Source organism: Pollicipes pollicipes, unplaced genomic scaffold (genome assembly GCF_011947565.3).
Source record: "Pollicipes pollicipes isolate AB1234 unplaced genomic scaffold, Ppol_2.1 Scaffold_4881;HRSCAF=5763_pilon_pilon_pilon, whole genome shotgun sequence".
Taxonomy (NCBI): Eukaryota; Metazoa; Arthropoda; class Thecostraca; order Pollicipedomorpha; family Pollicipedidae; genus Pollicipes; species Pollicipes pollicipes.
Window position 1 is genome coordinate 24,928,940 of NW_023596576.1, and position 11,153 is coordinate 24,940,092.

Here is an 11,153-nt window from a genome sequence, read left to right on the forward strand (position 1 = left end):
ATCCGTTTCGAAGTCACGACAGGAGGAAACCATTCAAGTGATTAATCCCTATTTCACATCTAACTCCCTTAAAATGAAGCCAACCAAAAGAGCTCTTCTTCCCGGTACTTCACAATCCTGAAATGAAACCCTATCTTTTCACCTGGACAGTGCGCGGCACCAATTAGGCCCTTCGTCGCCCACTGCTGAGGGGGGGGGGGGGGGGATCTTATTGCAGGTACCTTTTCTTGGGAGATGCTCACATCCTATGTTAAAATGCGCGGCCCTATCCTTTTCCGCCTGCATAAAATCCGCCACAACCAACAATATTGGCTGTTTGTGATGAATCACAATGAACAAATTCCACCACAATCAACACCACAATCAACAAATTCGTCGCCCGAGGTTCGTAAATCTATCATCCAATCCCATGCTCTCATCTTCTGTACTGCCTCTCGGTCTGGGGTGTGGCCGCGGCGCGTCACCTAAATAGAGTGCAAGGGTGATTAACCGTGGGGCCAAGATCGTCACCGATGCTCTTCAGCAAGATCCAATGGCGGCGACTGTTCAAGCGCTGGGCTGGCGCGGTGACCTAGTCATCCCCCGTGGCAGCCTCGCTGTGTTCAGGGCCCGTAATGACTCGTGGGTTCCTTTGGAGATCCGGTTCCTGTTCACCACACGCACAGATTTACGCCAGCGTGTCACCCGCGCGGCAGCGATGGGCGTCCTGGGTCCGCCAACCCTCACCTATCGACAGCACGCGGGTCTTTTCGTATTTGCGCGACCTTATCCCGCCACCGCCGATCACCACAACCTCTTATACCTACAATGTGCTTTGCGCCAGTCTGGGCGATGTAGACTGCCCTGTTGTGTAATCACTGCTTGTTTGCTGCTCCGTAACATATTCTGGCGGCTCAAATTCTGATACATAATTTATTGTTTGCCAAGTTGTGAGAACGGATGGACGATTGATAACGTGCAAATCTAGTCGCGTTATTTTAATATTGCACATGTAATTTAATATTGCACACAAATAGCACACGTTATTTTAATATTGCACCCACGCTAATGTTGTAATTGTACCGAGTACAACCCAGCTGTCGTAATAATTTGTGATTAAAATGAGCGTGAACATGACCCAGCCACGCATCCACAATGAGAGGCGTCACTGGAGCTGCCAGTGGTCTTACGCATACCGATGAAACTCACTAGACGTTTGCTGGACTTCATCAGACGTATTTGTGGATACGTGGGATTTTCACAGCGCGCAATAGTCACTTCAGCAGAGTTGGTCTGCTTTAAATATATTTAAGTATTGAGGTCAGTGAACTCTCCGGGATACCCACAGCCTTGGAGGGTACACGACATACAGTTCTGGGCAGGCAGCCGTACGAGCTTACCACAGATGCATACCATGAAAAGTAGCAACCATGTCAACAGCGCAGGTCTATTACCGCATTGGTGCGGCCAGGCATGCCTCGCTATGTCAGGAAGACTTTCTCATACGCCAATAAATCCCGTACACTAGCAAAGGCACACCCTGAGTGCTGACATGCATGAAAACCCACCACTAGGCACAGTCGTCAACGTTCTTCTTGACTAGATTGAAAGCGTGTGAGCACAACCAGTGTCAAAAAACATCATCAATAATAACCATGGCTGAAAAGTGCTGAGCACACTAAGCAATTGTTTAATAGTGGCACGACACCTTGAATAAGTAGCCAAAGCAATGCTCTCAAATTGGTATTTTTAAAAGCACATTCGCCCTAGGGGTCACTGGTTAAACTAGCACAAAACAAAATTGTACATACATTTGTACATACATTGTCTTCTTCACATGGGGCAAATGTATATTTACAGTAATATCGCCCGCTCTCACAGGCCGACCAAACAGTAAGTCAGGTGTTTCCGTGAGTATTTGCCCAATACCTCGGTAATAACAACAATAGCAATAATATAACCTCCCAGGAGACCTAACACGTCGCGCCCCCGCCACGTGCCACCACCCATGGCCAACTCTCTCGCGTAACTGTCACTTGCCTGGCGCGTAGGCGCCGTAAACAACTGCCATACACCACAATTACCCAGTCAGTTCTCGCATATGTAGAAATGTTGACTGTGAACGCATCAAAGACATTTGACGAGGCTTCTTAGTTCACGTCAGCCACTTAGTCCAGGTACATGACATATCTAAGCTCGCTCAACGTTCTCCTCGATCAGCGAGGAGATATTGCAAGCACATCCAGGGGCGCAACAAGTTGGACGTAAGCAGCCATTGCCTGGTGAGCGGTGCTACTTTACAACGCTTATCCAGTTTGGAACCAATCAACACAGTTAGTCGGAAATGCTTCCAGACTTTCAGAGTCTCTGGATGGGCTTGCAATACTCATATATGTACATGAAGGTGTGTCTTGGCAAACTAGCTATTCGCATCATGACATGCAAACGAATATAGATATCGGGCATGTTCTCTACAAAATAACAAGCCCAAGAGCTCTACAGGTACCCGGGAAAAGTCAAGGCATTTCCTATGAACGAAGTTATGTCCAATTCATGGAACGCCGTGATCACGCGGTGCATGATGATGACGGGTCTAAAGCCGAGTACGTGGATGGTGTAATCCAGCGCTTCCACCATCCACCACTGCTGTTCAGTACTCTGAAGAAGAAAATAATAAGTTAATAAAAACACACATAAAGACATGGTACCAACTGAGCAGAAACATTATGAACTAGTTTTACGTCGTCCTATGTGTTATTGATCGATACACGTTAGTCATGACCGGAAACGCAACGCATATGAGCGTGTCATATTTGCCCACTCACTTCTGTTCGAGATGTGGTTTTACTAACAATTGCCAATGGAAGGTCATATCAATTCACAAGCAAACTTACCTTATTTCTTTGCTGATCCCACGACTGTGCTGACGCTGGCTTTAGCACGACCGCGGTTTTTCGTCAGCCGCGGAGGCATCATAAGATGGTGCAGAGGAGAGCCTACATCTCACCGGGTCAACTGAGGAGCACCACTGGTAGATGGGCCTGCAAAAGGAGCATGCCCGACGGTCAGATCATCACGGGTACCAGGTCAGATCATCAGGAGTACCAGGTCAACTATCAGGCATTTGGCATCAGATCTGGTACCCACCTCCTGGTGGCCTGACCTGGTAATTCTGACCGCAGTAGTCTGATCTGGTGACCCCACACACTGATGGTCTGATCATCAGGAGCACCAGGTCAGACCACCAGGCACAAGGCACCATGCCAAACAAGCAGGGGGCTTGGGTACCAGGTCAGACCAGCTGGCAGTAGCAGTGCCAGGCCAGACCATCAGTGATGGGGGTACCCTATCAGGTGGCAGGAATACCAGCCCAAATCACTAAGCATGGGGACATCAGGTGAGACCATCAGGAGCAGAGGTATCAAGTCCTTCTACCATGTGACACAAGTACCAAGTCAGATCACCATGAGACAGCAGTACTATTCTACCAGGAGCACTGGTATCAATTCACACTATCAGGCGGTGGTACCAGGTAGGGCCACCAGGAGAAAGTAGTACCAGGTCAGACCATTGGGAGCAGGAGTGCCAGGTCTGGCCACCAGGGGCCAGAGTACCAGGAGGAAGGAGTATCTCACCAGACTCTCAAGGGCAGTAATATCAGGTCAGGAGCCCCTGACCTGGAACTGCTGCCACCTCATGCATCAAAGGGGCCTCTTGAATAGAGTACCTGCTAACCCAGTACAAGGCTTCCTAGCTTGTAACACAGCCTCCCAAGCCAGCAAAGGGCTAACCATAACACAACACTGGGCCTTCTGATCTAGAACACCAGGGGCCAGGATGCCAGATAGCAGGAGTACTACATCAGACTATCAGGGGCAGACCATCAGTGCTACATGAAAAAGTTATCACGGCTGTACACCACATACAATGTACATATATATATATATATATATATATATATATATATATATATATATATATATGATACCAACCCTGCTTTTAAATAAGTTTACATACATGCAGACAGTACATGAACAGTTCAACAACAACCAAGCATGTTTATTATTTGCATTCTAGCCTTAGTGGGTCCTGAAATACATTTGACGAAGCTCACCTTTCCAGTAACATTTTGTCTTACCGCACTAGATCCAAATTTGCTTTTAAAGCATAGCTGCTGTTTGTCCAAAGTTTGTAAAATTGATAAATAGCTGTTTTCGGTCAGTTGTGTTTTGTTACAATTGTGTACCCTGCTCACAAGGTATCTGCTTGTCAATGCTTAAGTTTGAAAAAAAAAACTTGATCAATCCCAGCTGTTACTTTACAGCTTTCATGCAATTTTGTTGGGAGCATTAGTATTTGTCAGATCTTTTCTGGAATTAATACCACCTGAGGTAAAGTCATTTCCAACATTTAAACAAAATCCATAGATTTTGATTTGAACACCTACCTAGTCTTGCTTTCAGTGAGGATAGGCCAATTCCTTTTCAAACCAGAAGGCAGGCATTCAAAGAATCAGCTGAAGATTACTGTTTATCCTATCTATAGCCACTGCAACATTCAATCAGCTCATAAAAGCTGCTCCCCTTTATAACAAAGGGTATGAGTACAAAGTATGTGCTGCCTTTAATGAATTACCTAAAATACAAAGTAGAAACAAGTGAGGGAAAATCCATCCAGCCCACTGATGCTGACAGAGGGGGTGGCACCATGGATTTTCAGTTTGGGGGAGGATTTTCAAGGAGCCTCCTCAGCAAAATGGGGCTGCCTCACAGAGGGCCTCCTGAGCAATGTTGTCTTGAAAGGAAGGAAAGGGAAAGGAAAATTGCATGCATATGCTCTGTTACCAAATTGTTATAAGCATTATGTTCAGGTAAATAGATGCTGACAATTTAAAACACTGGACCTTCTAATTTTGCAGCAAAGGGCATTGGTACCATACAACATGACCTCCTGGCACATGCAAGGGCTTTGTCACCAAGAACAGCATACTTTCAATCCACAAATGGGGTCTTCAAAGTTAAAGGAAGTCCTGCTTTGGAACTGCTGCCATCTACCTGCCTGCCGGCAAAGAGGGGGTGGGGGAGGCGGGGACAGCCCCTATGCCACTGCTGCGTCGTCCCTGGTTGAAACCACCCTGATTTTGACCTACGCCTCGTCTCTGGCAACGCGTACCTTTTTAAAGAAATTACTTCATTTGATTTGTGACTCCATTTGGTACGCACATACCTTCATGCACGCACAATAAGCACATACCTTCAACCCTCGTGGCCGGCGCACCTCACCCACCCACACCCACCCCTCAACACGCCCATGTTATATGGCCTTGAACACGCCCGGCATTCAAAACCGCGGGTTGGCGCGGACCAAGGCTACCTAACGAGGTAGAACCGTCCAGTCCGAAAAAGTGGCAACGTCGAGCTTGCGTGAGAAGAGATAATTTGGAGGCAAAGCCTACATGACGTCAAGTATACCATATTTGATGACGTCAGCGGCACGGAGTCCTCTCAGTTAGCCAGCTGACTGCTACACAACACATTAGTTTGAATAGTGGGTATGTTTTGGTGGCGTGCGCCTGGCGGTTCCCCTTGGGCTGAAAAGAAATCATCCGTCATTTCGCTATTCGCACACATTTCTGGAATGAAGTGAGTCCTGGAACAGTTTAGCCTATCAGAATGTACGATTTTTGCATGTATGGTATAACACGGGGTTATATGTCATGCAGCGTTTGTGGCGTATTGCATTCCATGACCAGGCTTGTCGTTATATAGCCTTGGGCTTGTCCAAGGCTGGTTTGTCGTTAGATAGCGTTAGGCTTGTCCGTGCCTTTTGTGCCTGGTGGCAGAATTGAACAGCTCAACTTGCATAATTTGTTCTGTCTATAGGTATGATTATATGAACATTTGCAATATTGATTTGTAATAGCTTCCACTCTTCTTATCACAGTGATGTGAGTACAGTAAGGTAAGTACAGTAAAACGCTATGATATTGGCCTTGTAATGCTACAGTCAAGTGTTTTTTACTTAAGGGTTGTACACATATGCATAATAAAATATTCAAACCAAGCATTTTACATGCTTCCAATCGTTCAAGACAAACTGCACGGGAGATCACGGCGTAGTCATGGCAACTAATCGTAACCCTGACATGAAGCGCCAAGCAGCTGCGATACGCGATGCGCTACAAACGCCGCATGACGTTTAACCCCTAGTTATGTACACCACGGAAGAATATACAATTCTGATGAGGTTAAACTGTTCCAAGATTCAATCACCCTTCCAGAATTGTGTTTGCATGACAAAACCACGGACCATTCATTCAGAGTCCAACCGGGAAGCGCCAGCCGCACGCCCCCAAAACGTATTCGCCATTCAACCCAATGGGTTGTGTAGCAGTCAGCTGACTAACTGAGGCTTCCGTGCCACTGACGTCATCAAATATGGTATACTTGACGTCATGCAGGCTTTGCTTCCAAACTACCTCTATTCTCACGCAAGCCCGGTGTTGCCACTTTTTGAGTGTTGAACGATACGGATGGCACCCCCTGGCGCGGACACCGGTCGCAAACGCAAGCGAGCGCGCATGCACAAACGTGACGTCATAAATCTGACTTGATTTACACAGTAGTGCAGTTATGTGTAAATCGACTCGGATCCGACGTGATCAGCACTGGGGGGCCGTTTTCAGTATATCGACTCATGAGTCGATATACACGCTCCCTTGATCGTGTAATGACACGATGGTCGGGGTATACATTCCTACCTCATGTTACAAAAGAGCATTGTACATCAATCATTGTTTTTAAGGCAGAACATATCATAATTAATCGTAAAACAGGTCATCTATACTCTAACCTTGGAACTTAACTAACTACGATACCGAACATCCCACCGCTGCAAACACACAGCAGCCGCGGCCCCGGCGCCATTGCCGCGCGCGGTCACAACATTACTGCGCATCAACCAGCATCAAGTACCATAAAAATGTACGGGGCCAAGGTAATAAGAATCCATGAAATTTGATCCTCTGGACCAAGGCTGCATGTGTTTCACATACTGATGCACGTTCTAAATCTGTATAAGCTGCCCATTTCACTTCGGCTGCTTAGGTGTACCTTTCCTACTCTGAGATCAGTGGATGAAAGTTAAAGTTATGAATTACAAGGCTTGATGAGGAATAGAAAAATTATGTCATATTGAAGTTCCAAATATTTATTATGCAGGTTTTGTAATGTGAAAGCAAGCTTTTTCAGGTTCATTTATTCAGCGTCAATAACAGTGTCACGAGCTGAATCAGATTCAGATCAGTCAGGTAGACAGATGGGTTCTAGAGGTATATATATATATATATATATATATATATATATATATATATATATATATATATATTTCCAAGAACGGGAATGTATATATATATATATATATATATATATATATATATTATAATGTATATGAATATATATATATTTCCAAGTTTCCAAGAACGGGAATGAGGAAACAGCCGCCAAGACCTGTTCACAATGCCATCCTCCGAACCTATGGCACCGGCCAATACGAAACCTTCACAATTTGATGCCGCTTGCTCGATAGCTTGTCCTTTTCAGGACATGGTGATCCTGGGATACGTCAAAGGTCGCCAAAAATTCCAAAAAGTGGAAAAATTGACCTGACAGCATCACTGTCTCTAAGCGTATGTAACAGATCAATACAAAACTTCCACTTATTGATCCCCCATTGTTGGAATCCTCTCCTTTTGTAAACATGGTGGCAGTTGGTCCGGTCAAACGTCATCAAAAAACGTTCGATATCTCCAATATTGTCTGCAGACAATATGCTCTGAGCTCCGAACGTATGCTCGGAGCTCCCATGCTCCGAGCGTATGCGACCGATCGGCACGAAGCCTGTAGCAATCGATGCGCCGTGGTCGATAGCCATTCGGTCCAGAAGGTAATGTCCTTGTGTCAGGTCAGAGGTCACCATAAGTGCCCCAACTTGTAAAAAGTTTGTTTGCGGGTAAGTTTCACCGATGGTCTATACTTTCCAGAAGATGGTGACCTTGGGTCAGAGCAGAGGCCGGAAAAATGCGCAAAACCCAAATCAAAGTTTGTAGGCAACTGCATGCTCCGAGCCTGTGAGACTGGTAGGCACGAAACATCTCACAGAAATATTTACCATTCGCTGCCGCTTGGTGGATAATCTGGCGAGGTCCATATTCATCCGGCCACGACCTCCGCACAAACTCTGACGCTCTCCAGCTATCATCTGCACAGTAGCTGCACCACTGCGACCATCTGTCTCAAAAATGCACTTCATCCACACAATAGCACCTCAATTTGAAATCTCCAAGTTTGGACTACCGGCTTTCAAACAGCCGTAGGGTCGGTTTTGCCTTTGTTAACGCAGATGAGAGGTCCTTGGTCAGATTATCCTTTCAGTCTAAATTGGTAGCACCTTCGGCCACCCATGACAACGGTACTTTTTTGAGGGGATGAATAGCCAACGGACCAGATGCCAATGTTTATGTCCTGGTGCGGATGTCGAGCTAGTGACAATGGCGATGACCTTTGACCATTGAATCGCATATCAATTTCACTGTTGTGCGTTAATATCGTTCTGGTTTCTTTTGTCACGTGTGTTCACCCAAGGTCAAGCTAGGTCGAATTGTGATTTTTGTGAACAGATTTGCTTTTTGAGGGTGTTCTTTTGCGGCATTTAATAGTGTTAAAGCTATGAAAGTTTCCTAATATCGCTGGGTGAGTCAATGCAGCAACAGCCTTGCCCACTTTGATCTGGCATGCCATATCGCATGGGTACCGATAGTGTAGAGCTGCGCGTCTATGACACCAGAGCTACGGGGTTAGATTCTTCGCGGTGCCCACTCTTCCTGCCAGGATGGGAGGCAGGCGATGCCACGTAGCCTCAGCATCTGAGTGCGCTGTAAAGCCAAGTGACGAAAACGACGTCACAGGGCACACCAGGCGATGTTCACTATTTTTTCTCCTCTGGCAAAGCTTTCCGGACCCATATGACGTCATCCTCTCCATTGTCTTAGTAATTTAAGTTCTTTACATAAGAGATGCAGCTAGGCGTTCTAATTAAATGCATATGACCTGATTGATCTGTCCAATATTACGTTCACCCATATTCAATCACACCAATTTAATGCAGCTTGGCTAGAGCTTTCCGATGTCGTGTCTGCCGTGGCCATAGCCTGCTAGTTTCCAACACCTTTCGGGAAGGCCCCGAGACCCCATCATTAGGCGAAGGTGAAAAACTCCCATAAGGCCGAGCCTGTCATGGGCGGGTCTGTCCTGTCCTGCCCTGTCCTGTCCTGTCCTGTTCTGTTTTGTCTTGAACAGAACATATGTGTGCGCTGGCCAAGGCGGGCGGGTTTTGTGTTTATCCGTTGTCTGTTTTTCATTTTGGCCGTCTTGTCCTCTGTCCCCGCTTTCGGCCGTCTGTACTCAATCCTTTGATTTTTGCCCCCACCCCCGCCCAAGTCTTCTGTCCTACCGTGCCATCTGTCATGCACTACCGTGTGCTCTGCTGTTTCGTTTGTCCCATCCTGTCCCTTTGCTTCCGGTATCTAGCTTTTGCGCCAGGAGAACGTCCTGACTATGTATCTGACGTCAAAGCATGCATCACGGTGGCCTTTACCTACAATCGATTTTTCAGCGTTGTTACTAACATGATGAGTGAAAGGAACGCTCCATTAAGTTGCGTTTCAACTAAGAAAAAATGTCACATGGTCTGAAACGTATACTAGGAAAGAGTGCAGTCATACCAGGTGGTCCGTTCGAAATTAATGTCCGGAATACGGAGCCCCTAACGTTCTGGCGCCAACAGTACGCTGTGTCTATTATATCTAAGAATCAAATCGTGTAATTAAACAATTCAAACAGTGGTTATCCCGTGCAACTGCACCCGGGTATTGATGTGGCATATATGACATGCCTGACAATGTTACAAGCAGTGCAGATTACTTTAGAAATCATTGAAATCTTCAGTGACCTCAGATTAACTGAAACCAGTATTTTCAAACCAATATCAGAGCAAGTACACCAGCAATATTGACCGTAGACCTGCGTAACTAGGTGAAACGAACGAACGTATCCTTCTCTGCTAGGATCATACCATAAAATTAGAATTTTGTCATGTTTTGTGTATACTTTTTCAGCACTGAATTTTGAAGTCATGTCAGTTCAGGCTAAGGTCATAGCAGCTCAGGCTAATGTCAGGTCATGTGTCAAATCAGTCATGTCAGGTCAGGTCGGTTCATCTAATGCAATTGTTCCGCTTCTCCGGTCACGTGTCATGGATTTGGACGAGTATGTTTGAGGTATTTATTACTTCTATTTTCCGCCCTGTTTGTCTCAAACGGGTGTACCAAGGTGTTTTATCTCAACACGAATTTCGCCTCATGTGACGTCTAATGGTAACCTAAGGTAGGGATCTTGTGTTTGTGACGATGATACAAGCTGCAACATCTTTTTTTAACCCAAATATTATCAGGGTTCGCAAAGTGAGAAAAAATGTGGGTTATCGAAAGATTTTCCAACGTCTGTCATGGACGGGGCTAAGCCATCCGTTAGAAATCATTTGGAGGCGTGAAATGATTTGCGGTGTAGACAGCGGAAGGAATTTCGCAGGTTCAACTAAAAGTGAACTCAAGTTTACCATGACTTTGTCGGCCGAGCGTGCCGTTCTGTTAGGGCTACCTGTTTTCACTCTTAGAATGTCATACGCATTTGAGTGTTTTTTAGGTGCCCGGGCTCTTCCGTTCACGGCCTCCGTCGTGGCCGGCTCTGTCGTCGTGCCTGCAGATCCGGCGCGGTGTTGTCAGTAACAGCGCCATGTCACCAGCTCCGACGTAGTTTCACCGTCTTCGGCTCATCATCGTTACCCTCGTGATATCACGATTAAGGGCTGCGTAAACACGGCCGTATCACTTCTTGACAAATGTTTTAATTCTTACGGTCTGCAAATTCCAAAGTCTGGTTCGGGCAGCCCACACGCACAGCGGGGCGAGATGTAGCAGGTGCCGCCTCCTTCGAAAAACTAACTGATCTTAAATTCGGGCACACCACTGGGTATCCAGTGTTGATGCTCTGTAGCCAAGTCATTGTGACGGCGCTGGCTCCGATGCTGTGCATCAGAAACCGTCGCAGAGCATCATA

General features: G+C 46.2%; 1 long non-coding RNA gene across 1 annotated transcript; it reads right to left on the bottom strand.

Moving 5' to 3' along the window:
- Window positions 1–1,412: 1,412 nt before the first annotated feature.
- Window positions 1,413–5,289, bottom strand: LOC119101126 (uncharacterized). The gene is made up of 3 exons (XR_005094504.1): window positions 5,233–5,289; window positions 2,874–3,020; window positions 1,413–2,637 (listed from the first exon to the last, which is right to left on the bottom strand). It is a non-coding gene; the product is annotated as an uncharacterized LOC119101126 (long non-coding RNA).
- Window positions 5,290–11,153: the final 5,864 nt, after the last annotated feature.